Source organism: Canis aureus, chromosome 3 (assembly GCF_053574225.1).
Source record: "Canis aureus isolate CA01 chromosome 3, VMU_Caureus_v.1.0, whole genome shotgun sequence".
In the NCBI taxonomy this organism is placed as follows: Eukaryota; Metazoa; Chordata; class Mammalia; order Carnivora; family Canidae; genus Canis; species Canis aureus.
Genome location: NC_135613.1, coordinates 78,290,431 through 78,311,437, shown reverse-complemented (window position 1 = coordinate 78,311,437; position 21,007 = coordinate 78,290,431). Strand labels below are relative to the sequence as shown.

At 51.3% G+C, this 21,007-nt stretch overlaps 1 protein-coding gene across 5 annotated transcripts in view; it reads right to left on the bottom strand.

The window, feature by feature from the left end:
* The window catches only part of GRAMD1B (GRAM domain containing 1B), a 175,017-nt gene that overhangs the window by 101,262 nt on the left and 52,748 nt on the right, over window positions 1-21,007 (bottom strand). The window contains exon 1 of one of the 5 annotated variants that reach the window (XM_077893934.1): window positions 2,073-2,096. The exons of the other annotated variants lie outside the window; for them this stretch is intronic. The gene's annotated coding sequence lies outside the window, so the exon portion shown is untranslated. Of the gene's footprint in view, window positions 1-2,072; window positions 2,097-21,007 lie in introns of those variants that run through there. 5 annotated transcript variants of the gene reach the window in all.

The following is a 21,007-nucleotide window of genomic DNA, read 5'->3' as shown; positions in this document are numbered from 1 at the left end:
GAGAGATACACCTACAGATGTATAGAGGCTCAGGGGTCCTCTCCTAAGGAGTTTAATGGTTCATGGGCCCAACTGAAAACACCTGAACTAAACTCCCTCCAAAGGGTTTGGGGTAGAGAAGGTTTAAGGAAAAGAATCACTGTTCTGGCGTTAAATGGTATCTGCATTCAATGACCAATCAGATTCAGTCTTCATGGTCCTGCAAGCAAAGGCTAGGCTCAGGAATGGCCCAGATCCAAAGCCCGCTTGTCCACCTGAGTAGATAATCTGCAGTCTGAGCTGGTGGATGGTAAAGGGCCTAAGAAAAATGGAGCTGTCTTTGTTTCTACCTCCATATGCAAATACAAATACACACCTCCTAACTAACTGCAGATAACTCCCCAATCCCTCCAAACTACAGCTTCCCCACAGCATTCACTACCACCACCCCCTGGGAGCCAGCTCCTTGATACCAAACCACTTACAAGCTCAAGAGCTAGTTGAGCTAGCAGGTTCATTAGAGGTCAGCCTGGTGAGAGACACACTCTACATCACAGACGGTAGCATTACAATCACAGAGCAAACTGCTTGGAGCAAACTGTTCTAGAGCCAAACCCAGTTACCCAGGCCTGTTCCTGTGTCTGCCAGTGCACGCTGCCAAGCGGGTACACAGCCTCTTGCACTATCCGTGTGCAATGTGGGTCCTCGAAAGTTTGTGCAAGGAGGGAAAAAAGAGCAGAAGAGGGGACGGAGGTGGGAGGGCATCTAGGGAGGCCTGCTATTTAGTTGTGCTCTCCCTAGCTCCACTCTTCCAAGAAAACAAAGTCTTTGATGAATCTAAGCTGGTTAGAACAGCTGTGTGTACCTTTCACCACTGTACAGACTAGGAGACTTAACCCAGAGAGGTTAAGTAACTTGGATCAGATCACACAGTGTGTGGGAGTTGGGAGGAAGGTGCCAGGAACCCAGATCGATGATTCGCAGAGATGAGTCTTAACCACTAGAACACAATACTACCCATAGCACCCTTGCCGCTTGGGCCTCCAACTCATTCTCTCTTCCACATACACCTGGGGGACCCAACCTGCTCCAGAAGTCTGAGCCTTGTCCAGTCTTGCATCTCTGAGACAAAGCCATCTGGCCAAAAAGGAACGCCCCCACACCAAGGGCTGAGAAATTCTAGCTCCCCCTGCACATAGGGGCTGGGGTTGGGGCTTGCAGACCCGGCCTCCTTAGAGCCCACCTCCACCTCCCCACCACAGCGTCCCCTCCCCCCCCAATCTACTCCCAAGGGCTCAAGCTCCTGGTTTGGGAAAACGCACAGAAAAACAAATTTCAAATTGCAAGCAGGATTCAGGAGGGAGCAGAAAGCTGTCTCAGGAACGCCCTCTAGTGAGCCAGCAGGGTCCAGGCGATGGAGCACCCGGCCACATTCCCTGGAGGGGCCCAGACCCACACTTCCATTGGGGCATCAGATGAGTAGGTGGGAGGGGACACAGCAGCATCTGCCACTCAGAGACCAAAATCCTCGCCAATCCCAAGGCCATCATCTGCTGCAGGATGAGAGGCAGGCTCTGCTCTCAAGACTGTCCAGCCCACACTGACCCCACCCATTCCTTATACAACAGGCAGAGGGAAAAGAGAAGCAAACAGAAGGTGGGAAGGAAGGACAGGGATGGCACAAATGGATGAGGAGAGCACTGTGGCATGGGGTAGGGGCAGAAGAGGACACACCAGAAGGAGGGAGGCGATCAAAGAGAGACAGAATACAGATAAATGAAAACCGAGGCAGAGCTAACAAGAGAGACACAGAAGTCAGCCCAGACAGAACCAGAGACCCCCACCCCCACCCCGACCCCCACCCGCTCAGACTCTGGGGCACGTGAAGGTGAGGGTGTGCTCTGGAGGACCCAGCCCATCCTCCCCTCTCCTGAGGTGGTCATGCTGGGGTCCTCTCCCTCCACTGACACAGCCCCCCGACACTCAGGAGTGGTGGGCTGAGGGACAGGAGGGGGGAGAAAAGTGAACCAAAGGCAGAACTTGCCAAGCGAAGCCACTTACGCACAGTGCGGCCGGCAGCATTTCCATCCTACCTTTGCTGTGGCCATATCAGCCGGCTCCATGATCTCTGCTTGGCCTAAGGAGCAGCGGCACCATCCAGAGAGAAAAGGCAGAGTCACAAATGTCCACCCCAAAAGAACAAACCACCCCTCTGGAAGGTCAGGGGAAATAAGACAGCAGATTTCTATTCTCTGGCCCCTTAGGATGTCCTCTACTGTGGGGGGTGGGGGGGGCACAAGAAAGAGGCTTGGGGTCCCTGGCAAATCAGGGGGCTGCCTGGGTTCCCACAGACGCTCACACATCGGGCTGAGTCAGGGGGCGTCTCCCCTTGCCTGGGACTTCTTCCCAGGAGGCTAGCGTGGGTCTCCCAGGGCTCCCCCTGCTGGGGCCAGAGCACGCACGGAGATGGAGGCCCTGCCCTCCCATCACCCGGCCAACTGGTACCCACAGGTCAGGAAGAGGGGAGCGTGTGGGCAGAGGCCAGCTGGCAGGTGCTGAGCAAGTGCTGGGGGTAGCGGGTAGGGAGGGGGCTGGGGGGCTGGTGGGGGCGGCTGTGAGAACCTCAAGAAGGAGGTGCAGGCACTCAGATGGAAGCAGGAGGTGCTGTGCAAGGAGACGCCGGAGCCACAGAGCCGGAGCCCCGCACGGCTGGGTCGAGAATGCAGGGGGAGAGGAATTTGCCGGGTGAAGCCACTCACCTTGCAATAACATTCACACTCACTGAGGCCTACACAGGAGCCAGGAGCGGGCGGTTCACACCCCCCCACTCCACTCCCAGAGACTCACAGCCTCTGTCTAAAGGTACATGAGAGCAGCCGGCAGCCCGGCTGGATCTGCAGAGGCCCCTGGCTCTCTCGGAGCAGCCTGATTGGAGGAGCAGGATGACTTCATCCGGCCCCATTCATCACTGTAGGTTTCCTGCCCAGCAGGGACAGGCCGCTCTGCTTGCAGTGACTACAGCTTCCTCTCTGGCCCATTTTACTCTGGCAACCTGGGATAGGCTGTGTCAGCCAGAGGCCTCCGGGGGGGAAAGAGATCAGAGCACCCCAAGCCTTACAGCAAAGAGGGGAACAGGCTGCTCACGTTTCAAGGAAAGTGCAAAGCCTCCACTTAGATAAACCACAGTGTGTACATTCGCTGTGTGCATTGGCTGGTGCTGGTGCCAGCACAAACACAAGAGAGCAACACTCCTCAAAACCAGCAAGGGATGAGCTTGTGGGCTCTCCTGAACCACTGCCCCTCCTGCCAAATCTTTAGAGATAGTCTCCCAATCAAAGAGAATAACCTATGGAAAAGCAAGTCAGTATCGTCCAGCTTCCCCGTGAGCTCCAGCTCTACTGGCTCCTCCAAGGTGCCAACCTGGGTTTGCTGTTAAGATCCTTGATTCCTTGATGCTTATGCTTTCGGACCCACAAAATGTTAAAGGTGGGAGGGACTTTAAAGCTTTGGCTCCGCTTTTCAAATGAGAAAACGAAGACCCAGAGAAGAGTAAAAAGGTCAAAGCGAGGCCTGCCAACACTCCTTTCCCTATTCCAGATGGACTCATCCCTCAAAAAAAGTGAGACCCTGGGAGAAATCATACCCTTTGTTTAACTCCCCACCCCGCCGCTCCCCAATCCAGCTCCCAGAGCTCAGGAAAAGCCAGCACAGCAACAGTTAAACAGAGAGATTACAATGTAAGAGAATTAAAATAGGAAGGCAAGGAACCTGTGATCGCTCACCCATCCCTGCCTCCCTCTTCCTTCCTTCCTTCTCTCTTACCCGCTTCTGTTCAAGCCTGATTTCACAACAAAACTGGGCATTCAGCTGGACCCACACGGAGCAGGGAAGAACGGCCCCAAAGCATGACACCACCAACCATTCTAGTAGTTTATAGGGACTCTGTGCATCTGCCTTAATGACAGAACAGTGACAGCCACACTCCCATTTGTCTGGTGCTCCAGGGCATTTTCAAATCTGCTGCCTCATTTGATACTCGCAGGAACCATGTGAGGTAAGTTGTTCTCCCTTTCAGAGATAATTAAACTGAGATTCAGAGACTTTCAGTGACTTACCCAAGGTCACACAGCACAGTAAGAGCTGGGATTCAAACCTGGATGCACCGTCACCAAATCCCTTGCCACTGAACACTGTGCTGCAACATCGCCCACCAATTCATCTCTCCCAGCTCCACGTGTCCCCCTTCCTGTTCCCATTATTACAGACTCAGAGCAGATAAAAACCTCAATTAATTTAATATTTCCCTGGGGGACCCCCTTCCTTTTTTTTTTTTTTTTTTTTTTTTTTTTTTTTTAAGAAGATGGCAAACTGCAAGAAAATGCATTATCAGACAAAGGGCAAAAAAAAAAAAAAAATCTTGGGCATATCCAGAGGTTGGTGTATACATTTAGCAAATCTCCTGCATCCAATGGAAACAGCTTTGAAAAAGAATCATCAGGGGCTCCTGGGTAGCTCAAAGCAGTTAAGCCTCCAATTGGGGTTTCAGCTCAGGTTGTGATCTCAGGGTCCTGGGATCAAGTCCCGCATAAGACTCCTCCCAAGAAACTTGCTTCTCCCTCTCTCTCTGTGTCTCTCATAAATAAATAAAATCTTAAAAAAAAATGAAGGGAGGAAAGACATGTGTTCCTGGTTCTAGCCACCATAAGCACTGAGTAGATCGTGTCTCCCTTACCTACCCCATCTCACTCTATTATCCAAGGGGCACAAAAGTTCCATAAAACCAAATGAGAAAGGACAAGTGTAAAAGTAGTAGAATATAGCATTTAGGCCAATGAATTGGTTTTCTTTAACTCACTGTCCCATGGTTCTAGATACAATCAACTTGAATAGGGTGTGGGGCATTGCTAGGATGGCACTAGAGGTATCCCCTCAGAGCCCGCACAAAAAACCCAAAAGTGTGTGGCCTGTGCCAGTTCCACACATGTCATCTCTGCTCACAGGCCTGTAACGTTCCTTCTGGCTATCGCTCTGGCCTGCGGTCCTCTCTGTTCCTGGGCTGACAGTCAAGTGCACAAACAGATGGAGAGCAGAAGGCTAGTACCCACGAAGGAGGATGTTCTGTTTCATCAAAATCATGCGGGAATCAGACCCGTGTTAACAGGGCTCCATCCGATCTCCCGAATGACCAAGCACCTCAGTTCTTCACGGCGCCCAACCGTCACACAGCCCCGGATGGTGCACACAGAGGACAGGGTTTCGGAGGGCAGCTAGGCCAGAAGCACGCATGTGTGTTCTACAAAGCACTTTCTACATCCTGAACTCCTGCCGCGGGGAGAGAGCTGCTAGCTGCAGGACGGACAACGCACAGGCGGGGCAGGGCAGGGCAGGAGACAGGGGCATAACATTCGGTTTCAATGAGAAAGGGAAGAAGGAGTATGTCCCAGAGTCCAAAGATGATTCCAGGAGGAAAGACAGAAAAGAAGCCACTGAAAGGAATAAAGGGAACAAAATGTGATGCAGGGGATCTAATTAAGAAGCCGCTGGACCCACACCTCTGCTAACCAGAGGGGAATCCATGTAAATAATTCCTCATAGAATAAATAACTCCTCTAGCCTACTCATTTACTCTTTGAACGAGAGACCCAGAAGCTTCCTCTTCTGCAACTTTGTTTCATTCCACTTTGCCTAATATTTAGTGAATAGATGGAAAGATGGATAGAGAGACGGAGAGGGGGATGGAAGGGCAGGGAGCTCTTTGCGGTGTCATTTATCATGACATCGTTTCCTCTCCAGGGGGATCATTCACACTAATTACTTTACCCCAGGTGTTATATTCTAACTCCTTAATCACGGTATTTATGTAACACGTTTAAAACCCGGATACCTGAGGAGAGGCTAGAGTGAGTTCTGGCAGAGGTCGGGTAGGGTGTGGTGGGAAGTCCAGGCCCCCAGCTCCGCACACACAGCTCGGAGGAGGCTGGCCATGCACCTGCTCCTGGAGGGAGAGCCTCCTCCTCGGCCCCGGTGGGAGGGGCTGTGTGCAGCCCGCAGGCCCGCGCCCCGCTGCACCATGGGAGGTGTAGTTCTCCGGGCCCAGGGCCAGGCGCAGCCCTCTGCACCGGTCCCCAGCCCTCTGCACTGGTACTCAGCCCTCTGCACCGGTCCCCAGCCCCCGCCTGATGGCTCTGCCTGCCCCGAGGCCACAAACTTTGCCAGAAAGGCACCAGTCCTCCTCCCTGGAGTCTGACTGTAGACAGAAGGGACGGTGATGGAGCAGGGACAGGTTCGCAAATGACAAGGAGCCCAGAAATGCGAAGACCTTGAAAGGTCACCTGATGTCCTTGCTCCGTGTGTACCGAAGATGACGGCTTCTCTCTCGAGAGGAGAGACAGAAAAAGAAAGAGGAAGGGAGAATGAAAAGCAGATGAAGGGGACAAGGACTGAGTGTGTGTGTGTGCTCCCACCACCCTGCACGTCGTGATTCAGGGGCTGGAAGGTGACCTCTCCTCTCTCCCACAGTCGGGCCTGCTGCCCAGGATGCCTCTCGAAGCCACTCTGCTCGGGTATGAATTCTGACTCAACTGCCCACCGGCTGTGTGACCGCGGGCAAGTTACTTAGCCTCTCTGTGCCCCCAGTCGGCATCTGCAAGGCAGGGATGGTACTCAACTCAGGCTACGTGAAGAGAGCATATATAAGGTGCTTAAAATTGTGTCTTAAGTGCTCCATATTTCTTTTTCTATTATTCAGCGCTTTGCCCCTTGTCTTCCCCAGATCCAGGTGACCTCTCCTCCCCCCAGAGCACAAAATTTTATGTCCCCTGCAGAGCTGACAATGGCAGAGGCCCGATGGACACAAACCCACCTGCTTTGTTTAGATGACTAAAGACATGAAAATGGGGGACAAGGGTTAAACTATATGTCGGCAAGTTGAATTTAAATAAAGTTTTAGGGCACCCTGGGTGGCTCAGCGGTTTAGGGTGGTCTTAAGCCCAGGGCCTGATCCTGGAAACCTGGGATTGAGTCCCACGTCGGGCTTCTTGAACGGAGCCTGCTTCTCCCTCTGCCTGTGTCTCTGCCTCCCTCTCTCTCTCTCCCTCTCTCTCTGTCTCTCATGAATAAATAAAATCTTTTATAAAAATAAAAAAATAAAGTTTAAAAAAATTTATTTTTAAAAAAAGGGAAAAAACTGGGGGACCGGGGGAGAAAAGGGGCAGAAAAGGAATGGGCACAAGAACTACAACCAGAGACACTTGCAGGGATGCTGAGCAGCTGTGGACACTAAGGGGGGGCATGTGGGGGGGTTGGGGGAGCAAAAAGCCATCAAAGAACAGTAAGAGTCCAGGGCCAGCCCGTCAGCGGTTGCTGAGGGAAGCTCCTATCTCATGTAACCCTCCTGAGGGTCTCTGCTGGTATCAGCCCCCTTCTGCATCTAAATTCCTCAGGGTAAAGCAACAAGACAGGCAAAGGGAGGCCTGCCTCCCTCAGCAACCGGCAATTCCTGAGACCTCACAGGTGTATCAGTGATACCCCTCAACCGCAGCCTCTAGAGCTGGATGGGGCGGTGCTGCATAGGGGTTCAGAGCTACAGTCACATCAGAGCAGTGTGATCTTACCCAAGTTACCAAACCTCGCTAAGCCTCAGTTTTCTAATCTATAAAATGGAGGTAACAGTCATACCATTACATAGCAAAATGGTGAAAATTTCAATGAGAGCCCAGTGCCCTATACACACCAGGAAGAGTCACTAAGTGTTAACTAAAGCAAAGCTGTCTTCCTACCTTAAGGGCAGTCAGGGGTTTGGGAACAATGGGAATTCCGTGAGGTCCTCCAATCTCCCTCCATCTGCACTTGGTGCTCCTACGAAGCCAGCACCACCGCTCTGGTTTCACGAGCCTTTCCCTTCCTTGCCATTTCCAGGCCCAATGAGACCGCCTCCAGCCAGCAGCTGGTGCCTGTGCTGTACTTTCAAATGACAGATTTGTCCAAGTACTTGGAAAATGAAAAGGGTCACCAACGCATAAGGCAGATCGTGCTCGTACAACACCCCCCAACCCTGACCTCCCCCTCCCCACCCTCTGGCCCCCGCTTTGGGCTTTGGGGGTTTCCTCCCTACCTACACCCATACCTAGACCTACAGCCAGCCTAGAGAGCACTTCAGAGCCTTTCACAGCCATTCAGGGTGAGAAATGTCTAAGAAGCCACAGGGTTAACTGAGCAGGGGACTGCAGTGAGGGGAGAGGGGGCAAAGGGCAATGACACTGCGGTGCCTGGTAAATGGGAGCCACACGCATTTCCACGGTGCCCACACACACCATCCCTTGTGCTGCAGAGGCAGAGAATGGAAGGTGCGAGGGCTGTCCGAACGCCACTGAAACATCCCTGGATGCAGGCCACTGGGGAGGTCGTCTAGGGACTACTGGTGAAGCTGAGGGAGAAACCAGACAGGATGCCTGAGCCCCAGACAGCGCAGCAAGGAGCAGCGGCTCGGGGACGTGCATCCCCCATCCCCAGCAGCTGCCAGAATGGGCCATGGGAAAGGTAAGCAGGCAACTGAGGGGCAGTCTCCCAGACTGGAGTGATCTCCTACTGCTTTTGGGTTTCTTCTAGGGAACCGGGACCAAGTTTGAAAGTTGCAGCTATAGATCTCGGCCAATTCTCAGCCGGAGGCTGGGGGAGAGAGGCAAAGACAGCACACGCACATAAGGGGAGATGTGCGAAGGGGAGTGCTTCCAGGGACTGCTACCCTCTCCAGACTGCTGTGGGCCCCAACCCCCCTCCAGGGATACAGGCTCCACCGCGAGGGCTGTTGCAATCACATCAGAAAACAAAACCAGCCCCTTAAGCCACAGAAGCTGGGTCGGGTGGGGAAGAAAAGAAGGTGGGGGAAAATGTCCAAGGAAGAACTCACTGCCCCAGAAGAATCTGAGTAGAGGGTCTAAGGAGAACATACAAACCCATCTGCACAGCTCCCCTGGCCAGCAAGTCTGCCTTTTCATTGGCAGGTCCCTTCTCCGAGCATCCTTGTCCTGTGAGGTGGGAGCTGTTGGGCCAGGTGGATGGTCCTGCCCTCCACGGTAGGAGTGGAGCCCAGGCCACTGGCCCTGCCCCTGCCTGCTGCCTCACACCGGGGTCACAGCTTCCGGAGGGACCAGGGGGCCACTCTCCGCTCCAGCAGAGCCCCTGACATCAGGGGGTGCTGGCCAGCCCAACGGAGAAAGAGCAAGGGAAGGAAAAGAACTTTTGGAGCTCAGGCTAGCACCTGTAGAGGCTTCACCTGGTACCTGCAGAGAGGTCAGAGAGGCCACAGTTCTGTTCTGTAGTTTAGACATCATCATGAACAGAAAGAAAGCATCAGAAACGTACTGGAACTTTCCTGTAAGTAACCTGCCTGTTAAAAGCCTATGGTACTTAGAATCCACATCGGGCTCCCTGCATGGAGTCTGCTTCTCCCTCTGCCTGTGTCTTTCTTTCTGTGTCTCTAATAAATAAATAAAATCTTTAAAAAAAAAAAAAAGCCTACAGTACTTAGAATCAACAAGGAAGAGGAAACATTAAAACAAAACAAAAACCCAAACAAACAATTTGACTCTCAGGCATATTTAACTGGATCATTCTGAATCACTGGGGTCTATTCTCTCCTCATCAATCTGTCTCCTGTTCCACCGGCTTGAAGCTTTACAACAGATCGTCTTCACTAACAGACTCGCCCAGACAGTCCGAATCTGGAGCTTCCGGTGCAGGAAGCTGGTGAAGCAAGATCCATCCGACATGAGGAAAAGCAGAAGGTTCAGCACTGGGCCCCAAGGGTCCCAATTGCCACACGAACGCTTTCTCAAGGGGAAGTCATAAAAGGCTGCACGTAAAACTTGACCTCTGGAGGTGAGTATCAGATCTGTCACTTGGAAGGAAGGACGGTGGACAATCTAGGTTCCTACAGGCCTGCTGTTACAGCGAAGTAAGAAAGCACACGTAAAGCACAGTGCTGAACACATAACAGACTCAAAATAACATAATAATACCTCAGAACTTGTATTGTGCCCACAAAGTAAGTACACAGACATTCTGTGTTGCTTTGGATTTGCTCCTCATCTGTGTACATTTTCTGTAGTTTCCCATAACTCAAAGTTTTCTTTACTGACCGAAACCCCCAATTAATTTCCTTAGCAGGTTTCCCACTGTGGAAGTTATTCAGAGAGAGGCAGGTAAACACCCGATGTAGGTACTGGAGAACAAATTCACTAATGAGGAAGGAGCAGAGAGCATCAGCCTTCTTACATCTCTCCTCCGGGGATCTGTAGGTAGATCTTCTGTAGATCGATGCTCCACCCACCTTATTTATAAGGACAACCGACAGACATTCTTGGCCCCATGCAGGTCCACTCATTCATTGTTTATGATGCCAAAAAAAAAAAAAAAAGGAAATATGGGTGTTTCACTTCTACAGGGAAAGGAGTTAAACCAGTCCAGCTGTTCACTCTGTGGCTCTCCCCCCTCCCCAACAAGTCTGTCCCGGGGTCACATTAATAAACTCAAGAGGGATCCCTGGGTGGTGCAGCGGTTTGGCGCCTGCCTTTGGCCCAGGGCGCGATTCTGGAGACCCAGGATCGAGTCCCACATCGGGCTCCCGGTGCATGGAGCCTGCTTCTCCCTCTGCCTGTGTCTCTGCCTCTCTCTCTCTCTGTAACTATCATAAATAAAAATTAAAAAAAATTAAAAAAAAAATAAATAAACTCAAGAGTTTCAAAGTCTAGCCCTCAATTCTACTGGCTGACCTACCTGTCCAGCTCACCTAACAAAGACACAAGGGAAGGAGCTTCTGTGTTTGGGTTTGAGGGCCAGGTGGGGCAGTACTCAGTCACTGTCCACTCATTCAGCCCCTGTTCCAATCTCTGGACCATGTGCTCTGGGGTTTCCAAGGGGTTTTTCTGCATTTCTTTTTTCTGTTTTTTTTTTCTCTTTTTCTTTTTCTTTTTCTTTTTTTCTTTTCTTTTCTTTTTTTTTTTTCTGCATTTCAATGAGAGACTTTAACCTTCAGACCAGGTATTTGTGAAGTGGGATGGGGGCCAGCAGTGAACTCTTAGGGCTCACCTGCCAGAAGGTTAGAAGAAAAGAAGCATTGAGCAATCTGGAAAGTTGGTGACAGATAAGACGAAATGATAAGTTTACATATCCCCACCCTTCCCACCTTTCTCCCTGCTGCAGAACAGGGATTCTTGGGCTATGCAGCAAACAGGGAAGGGAAAGCAGAAGCGATGCACTGATACCACTGTCTCTGAGGGCTGGGCATAAAAAGGCGCCAGGGGTCTGCCAGCAGTTCCCTAAAAGGGATGCCACAGCCCAGGAACAGGACACTGGGCTCTCGCTGTCCCATTACTATTTACTATATTAAATTGTGTACTTGACGCTAGCTAGAGCAGGGACACAGGGCATGTTTCTCAGAGCATGATTCAAGAGAGCCCCTGCGGCAAAATTGCTTGGGACGCCTGTTACCTGTGCAAATTCCTGGGCCCAGCCCAGTCCACGTGACTCAGAACTGGACAGAGGGGGCCCAGGAATCTGCATACTGGTCAAGCCCTGCATGTGATCCTGAGTCACTGGGGTCTATTCTCTCCTTCTCAATCTGTCTCCTGGTCTCCCCAGAAGGGTCATGAATGCTTACTCGTGCAATGCAGGAAGAAAGAATTAGAATTCCTATGCACATATCTTTTTAAGATTTCATATTGTGCTCGCTTCGGCAGCACATATACTAAGATTTTATTTATTTATTCATGAGAGACACAGAGAGAGGCGGAGGGAGAAGCAGGTTCCTCGCAGAAGCCCGATGTGGGACTCGATCCTGGACCCCAGGATCTCGCCCTGAACCAAAGCAGACGCTCAGCCACTGAGCTACCCAGGCGTCTCTGGAACTCATATATATTTAGATTTCATTTTATCTCATCCTTTTAAAATGTCTGCTTATATAATAAGCAAAATATTTAGTACAGCAGTGCATGTATATAAATACATTCACATGTACATATTTATGCATATGTGTGCGTGTATAAATATATATATACTTTTTTTTTAGTGGAAATAACTCAAAATTTTTTTACCAACAAGGGTTTGCAACCAAGCTAGAGTATCAACTGCTGGGATCATGACTTATAGCCTAGATGGGAAAGCGGGCGTGGTCTCTGCAAACAGGTGTTCTGAGCTCATATTATTCATCAGTAATATGCAGAGCAGGGCAAGCCGGAGGCGGAGTCTCCGCCTGAGCACCCCCACCACCCCCATCCCCCCACCGAGCTGTCACCCACTCACATTCCTTCTCCACCCCAGCTGGTAGGCTGGTAGGAGGATGGGATTTCTCCCGGCAGGAGGCGGGGAAGCTAGGGAATGAGGGTTTACCATCTGCCTGCCAGTTGTCCAAATCTAGATTCCCAACTACGGCATCAGCAGAGATTGCGCCGTCTGCTGAGCTATAATTAATACCCCCCTTTCTCAGGCAGGAAAGGAGAAATGCTGCAGTAGGAGAAACGCAGAGCAGGTGATGGTTACACCTGCGGACAGTTCTGCTGACAACACCAGAAGCAGCCGGGCCTGCACACTGGGAACTTGGGGAAGGGGGGTGGGGGGAGGCAGGAGCACCTACTTGCTTCTCTGCCCGGACCTAAAATAAGTTCTTCTCTCTCCTCTTCCAACGCCAGGCGTGCAGGCTGCCCCGGGCCATGCCAGCCACTAAGCATAGAGGTCTATGAATCCGAGGAAGGAGGCCACCTGAGCGGCAGTCACAAACCTGCAACCATGACCATGAGGACGTCACCAAGATGAATAGACACAGAAGGGCTAGTCAGCAGCCCCCCTTTTGGGGCACAGTCACAAGATCCCAGGATTCATGTGCTCAATACTCATTTAACAAAGCTTTACTGAGCACCTGCTGTGTGTCGGGCGCTGCGCTCCCGTGCGTCAGGCACACGCTGGTGAATGAGGCAAAGCCAGCAGCCCCTGCTCTCAGGAGCTTCGGGCCTAGTGGGGGACACGTGACAAGCAGGTCAACACATAAATACGGTGACAACGTGATTAGTGCTTAAGAAAGAAATAAGCTGGGATGGTGAGGACCGGGGTTTACGTGACTGGCCTCGCCTGGCCACTGGCACTCGTTCGTGCTTTACCCTCATCAAGCTCTCCGACCGACTGACGAGACAGACAGATAGACAGATCTCAGCAGCTCACAACCCCCCTTCCACCTACTGGAGAGCAGGCTTCGCCCCAGGCTACCGTCTGCTGACAAAAACACCACCCCTCCCCGTGTCAGACCCAGGGCTGAGACCTTCTCCATTCCATCTCAGTGTGACCCCCCCCCCCCCAGCAGCCTCCAGAGTGGACACAATGGCCTCCGCTCCTAAGGAAGGAAACATTTGAAGAGGATGGGATGATTTGGTGAGAGCACCACGGCCGGTGAGCGGTAGAGCCAGAGCCCACCCGAAGGTCACCAGGTCTTCAAAGCTGCTGAGCTCCCCGGGACCCCAGGGGGAGGCAGCCTCTGCCACCAGCACTGCACCACAGCGTCGGGGGACCCTCGTTCTGCCCTCACCTAACCTGCAGGGCCCGTCCCCGACAAGGCCGCTCGTGAGACGAGGGGCTCAGTCTCTGTTGGTGCCCTCGACACATCTGGCACGAGAACACCCCAGGGAGACAACCCTTATCAAAAGATGGCTAAACACTCACAGGCATCCATGCCTGTGTGTGCATGTGTGTGTGTGTGTGTGTGTGAGAGAGAGAGAGAGAGAGTGTGTGAGAGAGAGAGAATTCCCAAGATCCAATCATCCACCACCCCGCCAGCCCCGATCTACTTCTGCAATCCATTCAGTATCTCGCCACCTTTCATCCACTTACCCCATCTTTCCTTCCCCTTGCTGCCCTATTTCTCTTTGCAAAAAGGCACCCAGAAACCTGCCCGTAAGCTCACACGCCCACCCCCCCTCCAACGCCCACCAGCCTCTGAGTTTAGCTCCCTCCTGGGGGCTGGAACCTCTTTCTCCTCCAGGACACCTGCTCCCCTCTGCCTGTCACCGGGGCCCACGCCTGGCGTCTCGGCAGACCTCTGGACGTGGAGCGAAGTCCCCAGTGACTACCTCTGAGAAGGGAACACATGGAATCCGTACCCCAACACCTCACTCATGGGTTCCCCATCACTGGAAGAGAATTATCCACATCCCCAAAGACACCGGATAGAATACACCCTTCTCCACGGCACCTTTCTCTTGGGGCCTCCGAGCTCTTTGCCAACTGAGGTAACTGACCCTGAGAGAGGAAAATCATCTCTGGCCGGTACGAAGGACCAGGAGAGCCAGGAACCTCCTTGGCAGCACACAGTAAGGCCCAGTCAAGCCCCCCATCCATTCCGACAAAGGGCCACACAGCCTCGCCGGGCTGCACCCCTCTACCCCCTACACCTTCGCCTCCTGCAACAGATCCCCCCTCCTCCGTCCTCTTGAGGACCTGTCACCTGCCTGGCAAAGAACTACAACAGCCCCAAACATGGGAGCCAGCCCCAGAAGCGCTCCTGCTTCTGCAGAGAGCCCCCAGGCCACCCCCGGCCAGCCCAAGGGCCAGGGCCTCACGCTCCAATCTCCAGGGGCCCCCCCTGTCACCTACTTGGCTCGGAGAAAGGACAGCTTCTTCCTCAGGGAGGAGACGTGGTAGTGACAGGCCTGCTTGACAGCCGTGCTGCAGGAGACCGCCTCGGAGTGCAGGTTCTGTACCATGCTGGGCTCAGGGCAGGGCCCGCCACATGGCAGTGGGGACGTCAGGGGCCGGGGGCTCGCTCCAGCAGCTGCCCACCGGAGCTCATGCGCACCGGCCCTCCCCGCCCTGATGTTCCATCCAAAGCACAGGCAGGTGGGGGGCCCGGGGCGGGAGAGGCCGGGGCTGCGAGTTACCAGGATCCCCCCTGGCTTCGGCCCAAGCCACAGCTCCACGCAGAGCCCGCCTCCATCTTCCAACATCTGGCGGTGCTCTGGGCCCTGGGTGAGTTCCCTCCTCTTCTCTGTCCTCAGGCAAGGAGGACGGAGCTCTACCTGCCTGTGATGTCAGCCGCCGGGGCTCGAGGGGGGGTGGGCCTGGCAGGAGCGGCTCCCAGAGGGTTTGCCACTGGGCTCCTTCCTCGTGGCCAGGGAGCTGACTGGAGAGGTCACCTGAGCAGCCACGGGACGTCAGGGGCCGGGTAGGCGGATGGAGCTAGAGTGCCCTGGAAATGTGCTCTCTGGGGACAATTTCTGGAACAAAGGAAGCCGAACGAAAAGCGTCTCGGTCCAGGTGGCTAGACCTGAGCTGAAATCAGTGAGCCTGCACTCGGGTCTTCCTTCAACTCCAGACGCTTGCCCTCTGACCTCAAATTCCATTACCTTGCCTGCTCCAGGTGTTCACTCATGAAGGCCACACGCATCTGCTGAGCACTTACTCTGTGCCAGACAGACGAGACCTAGTTTCTGACCTCCAGGGTCTCGTGGGCTGGCGGGGACACAGAGAAGTGGACCAGACAGTGCATGCCACAGGGCAAGTCCTGGACAGAATGAACCCCAACCCACCACCCCACCTGTACGCACAGGTGCAACGAAACGTGCCCTCCCTACCCCGACCAGAAGAAACGAGGGTGAGTTCCAGTGGGACCCGTGAAGTCGTGAATGTCTTTTAAGCTAGGTGGAAGAAAGGGTGCCGCAAGAAATCCCCAAATTAATTACACCCAAAGCTCACACCATTCTCATTCCCTCCCCCCTCCCCCTTGATCTTAGGGACTAATCCTATTTCCCATCACAGGGAGAAAAGAGATCCTGCTGCTATTAACCTTCTCGTCTCGCCACCACGTCGCATGTGAACAGACTTGCATCCACATCCCTTATGATCTGTTCAAGGCCAGTCTTCCCACCTGTGATCAAGACCTTTCCTTGCCTCTTCCGAAACCCTGCTTCCTGGTCTTCAGTAGTTGAGGCAGCTGACCAAGTCGGAATCCCAGAATGAACTCTGAAGAACCAGCCCCTCTCTCTCACACCTTAAATCCAATCCAACACCATGTCCTGGACATTTTAATCCTCTAAATGTACCCTGAATTCATCTACTTTTTTTCTTTCTTTCTTTTTTCTTCTCCCATGACCACCATCCCAAGTCCAAGCCACCAATATCCTTTAACTGGACTCTAGTGTAGTAGCCTCCAAGCTGCCCCAGCTGCTCTCTCTCCACATTTACCAGGGCCGCCTCCACCCTCCCTCCATGCTGCAATCTTCAGAATGAAAATCTGATGCTGTCAACTCCCTTAAAGACTTTCAGTGGCAAGGCACCTGGGTGGCTCAGTGGTTGAGCGTCTGCCTTGGGCTCAGAGCATGATCCCAGGGTCCTGGGATTGAGTCCCACATTGGGCTCCCTGCATGGAGCCTGCTTCTCCCTCTGCCTGTGTCTCTGCCTCTCTCTCTGCATCTCTCATGAATAAATAAATTCTCAAAAAAAAAAAAAAAAAAGGCTTTCAATAGTTTCTTGATGCTCTCAGCATAAAGACTCAAGGCCTTGTCATGGCCAACCAAGCTCCTGCCCGTTCCATCTCACATCCTCTGCTTCATGGTCTTAGCACAACCACTCCACCCTCCCCTCACCCCCTCTGCCCTCTGGCCTGGCTGGGTCCAGTTTCTTTGATACACATGGAACCCCTCCTCTCATGCACACGTCCAGGTTTGTACTTCCTAAATCATAACCTCAGTCACGTTCATACCATCTCCTCCACCAGACTGGAAACTTAGTGAGCAGCTACAGCACAACTGGTGTTTGTTGAGCACACGAACGAACCACATCCTCTCTGAAATTCACACCCTTGACCTACTGGTTTCTACTTCAAATTTAAAAAGTGCTTGTCTCTGAATACTGAAACAAAACAAAAAAAATTCTCCCCAACCACCTGGGCCTTCTCTACGTATCATCTCCTCCTCCCAGGGAAACTCCTAGAATCAATTCTCCTTGGTTGACCTCTTCTTCCTCCCCTCACATACTCCCTTCTAAAATGGCTCTGTGGTTACTGGTGACCTCCTAATTGTCACTGGAGAAGCTCTGTTTTTGGTGGGGGCGCCTGGGTAGCACAGTTCTGAGTCCGACTCCCAGCTTCGGCTCAGGTCATGGTCTTGCAACTGTGGGATGAAGCCCCAGTATCGGGCTCTGTGCTCAATGCAGAGTCCGCTTCAGATTTTCTCTCCCTCTCCTTCCCTCAAATAAACAAATAAAATCTTAAAAAAAGAAAAAAAAATCCTGTTTGGGGCTTACTTTACCTGTCTCTATCCTCTTTGATTCTTCCTTCTTGCACCTGTTATTTCTGTCTCCTACTTTTCCCAGCTTCCGGGGGCAATCTCTTGCAAATGCCTTCTTCCTTTGCCTTCCGGGTACATCCCACTAATCCTAAGGCTCTTGCCTCAACTACATTCTCATTTCCAAACAAGTAGTCTTAGTTCTGCCTCTGGAGCTTCAAACAGGTATAGCCAACTGGCTTGTGTATCTCTCCATCGACATGCTCGACTTGTCTAAATTAAACTCCCCAGGGATCCCTGGGTGGCGCAGCGGTTTGGCGCCTGCCTTTGGCCCAGGGCACGATCCTGGAGACCCGGATCGAATCCCACGTTGGGCTCATGGAGCCTGCTTCTCCCTCTGCCTGTGTCTCTGCCTCTCTCTCTCTCTCTATGTCTATCATAAATAAATAAATCTTTAAAAAAAAAAAAAAAACTCCCCACCCGCCCCGCTCTTTGAACTCTTCCCCCTTCGCCCAATGTTCTAGTAATAATATTAATAGTAAGAACAAGCACAATATAATACTAGCCATGTGCCAGGCACTATTCTATGCTGATTGTCATAGACACACACACTCTTTCCAACAACTTACAAGGTATGAATTATTATCACGCCCATTTTATAGATAAGGAGAGTGAGGCACACAGGTGACATGGCTTGCCCAAGATCACACTCATGCTCTTGGAAGCGCAATCAGAACCCAGGCAGACACTTAACCTCTGGACTATGCTGCCTTTTACTTGTTGCCCCCGTTAGAGAGCTTAGTGTGCTCCTCAACCCAGATGTAAATAAGCTCTGTCAAACCTACTTAACAAATTTCTTCAACCAGTTCCTCCTTCTCTATCCTCATAATTCAGAAACACATCCATCCGTTCTTGGCTTAAATGCCATCGGGTTAGTAAGTGGTCCCTTCCCACCCAACTTAGTTAACCCAGCAAGCCCTGGTCCACTGTACTACCCTTACCCATTTCCTTTCTAGCCCTTACGACTATTCGATACTTTCTTATTCACTTGTTTGTTGATATCTACTTCCACCCACTATAACGCAAGCACCACGAGAGGGGAGACAATGGTCATACCTTGTTCAGGGCTGCAGCCTCCGACACCTGCAGGAGCAGCTAACATATAGTACGTGCTCAATAAATCCTTGTTAAATAGGGAATGGAGGGGCAAATAATTGTCAGTTCCTTCCCTGTCCATCTGCTTTCAACGTCACCTCCTTAAATTCATCTCTCACACCAGGACCAAAATGACTTTTCTCTCAAGAATATCTGTCCGTGACTCAGGAGCTCCCCGCCCCCTGCCCCAAATCTCTCCGTTTCTCCTCCTCTATAAAGAAGCCTACTCTGTCATGGGAGGCTGTGGCATGACCAGTCACCTGCCCAACTGCACAAAGATGCCCGCTAGCCATTCACTAGCTTCCCCACACTGGACATGATCGGCAGCGATGCTGAAATATTTGAAGTCTCTGAATATGCCCAGCTTTCTCCCACACCTCCATGCTCCTGTACAGCTTGTTCCCTCGCCTGGGAATGCTGCCCATGTGACAGACTCCTACTCATAGTGCAGCTCTCGGCGAAGCACAGCTCCTTGCATGGATTCGTTCTGGATACCTCGGCCCCCCTTTCTTCTCCCCTGCCCTCGCCCCAAGCACAGTAGCTGTGCTACTTCTGGGCCAATATGGTAGCTCCACTGCGCCTCCGTCTCCTACACTCTAACATAAAGATAATAATAGCACCTATTTGCCAGGGTTGTTGAGAGGATGACATTTCAAAGCATATTCAAGACTCATGGCACGAAGTTAGGCACACTGGTTACCAAATTCTTGAGTTTCATTACTTTATACGAAATTCCATGTCCATTATCACATTATATTATACTTGCTTACTTTTAGGGATGTCTGTCTCACTACGAGACACTAAGATGCTCAAGGGGAAGCCCCATGCCTTCATCTCTTTATCCTTAGCGTCCACATTTGATGTTTTACAGGCAATCAATACTCAACACATTCTGTCTCTGCTTCTTCAAACACAGCAGACTCTAGATCCGTTAAGAAACAGGGAAATCAAAAAAAAAAAAAAAAAAAAGAAACAGGGAAATCTCACGACTTCATCAGACGACTAGCAGCTGCCATTTACTAAACACCTACTAAGTACAGAGCACTTCACACATATTATCTCATTTATTCCTTTCAAGGAAAGACTTTTATAAATGAGTACAGGTAAGTAAATTGCTTTTAAAGATGCACTTAATAAGGAAGAAGGTAGTTAATCCAAAGACTGTTTGGACTTCAAGACTTTCACTCTTTCTAGTACATCACGGTGCCCACCAGCAGTGAACCTCTAGACATCTTTTTATTTTGTTTTGTTTAAAGATTATTATTTGGGGGGAGGGCAAGTGTGCACAAGAGCAGGGGGAGGGGCAGAGCGCAAGGGAGAGAAGCAGACTCTGTGCTGAGCTTGGAGCCCAACACGGGGCTCAATCTCAATACCCTGCGATCACGACCTGAGCTGAAACCAAGAGTCGGACACTCAATAGACTGAGCCACTGGGTGCCCTGAGCCTCTATACATCTTGCAGCCTGGACTCCAGCAGCCTCCCCAGTATCTTGCAGACACCTAACAAAGGTTTGGGGCACACACAGCCGCACACAGGAATGGATACGTTAACGCACACAGCCTGGTTACACCTGGCGCTTGGTTATACCCCAGCTCTGTCCCGGTCTCTATCCTCCTGCCACTGAAAGGCTTCCTGGTCAACTGAGCACCAGGTTCTGTTGAAACTGTATATATAAATACTGTATATTAAATGCCTGTAGTGAAACAGCTCCTTTTTCTATAGCTCTGGCTTCGTCTGACAGCTGCTACCATCACCCGAATGTACTAAATAAAGATCTGGCAACATGAGAAACCCTAACCATTGGTCCAGTTTGGGCTGACCCTGGGAGCCAGTGTTTTCTAAGTGTCTCCCTAGCTTTTCCTGGACGCATGGAAATGGATTTATGTCCCATATTCAGTTATGTGTACACACATACAGACTTTTGGAGAAGTTGGGTCTATTCCTCTTTCTACTGGAAACCTAAGGGGATTATTCCTATCTCTGAGACGATCCTCATTTCCCAGAAAGCTGCTTCTCTTCCTGAAATCAACTCTTCTTGATGCACGCCTGCCCAGGAAATAATTGCCTCCCTGCACCCACCCACCCACTGCTGCCCCTGTTATGGTTCCAAAGGCTTTCTCCTTCAGGAATCAACACTGATGTGAATGAGGAGGAAAACTCTCAGAAGCACCTAGGTTTGGATGCCTTTTGGAGGCACCTCCCCCTTTGCTATCACATGGACATTGGTTAAACTACAACTGGGCCCTAGTCTGTCTCTAAATTCTGAACTTTGTGAAAAGAAGAGAAAGAAAAAGAAAGAAAGAAAGAAAGAAAGAAAGAAAGAAAGAAAGAAAGAAAGAAAGAAAGAAAAGAAAAGAAAAGAAAAACCAGTGTTGTTATAACCAGTTGAAAGTGTACATCATACTTAAGGATTAGAATTTTTATCTTTAAACCAGAAGAAATCGATGTTTTGTTTTGTTTTTTTCCTTTTTACCTGCTCTATGAAACTAGCCTTCATCCTATAATTGACCACGTGGTTTGGAGGATTCGGAGCAGCCAAGAAGAGGGTCCATATTACCCACCTCCTCCTTGACCACTGTCAATCCATAATACCTGCTCTGTGGCCTCCC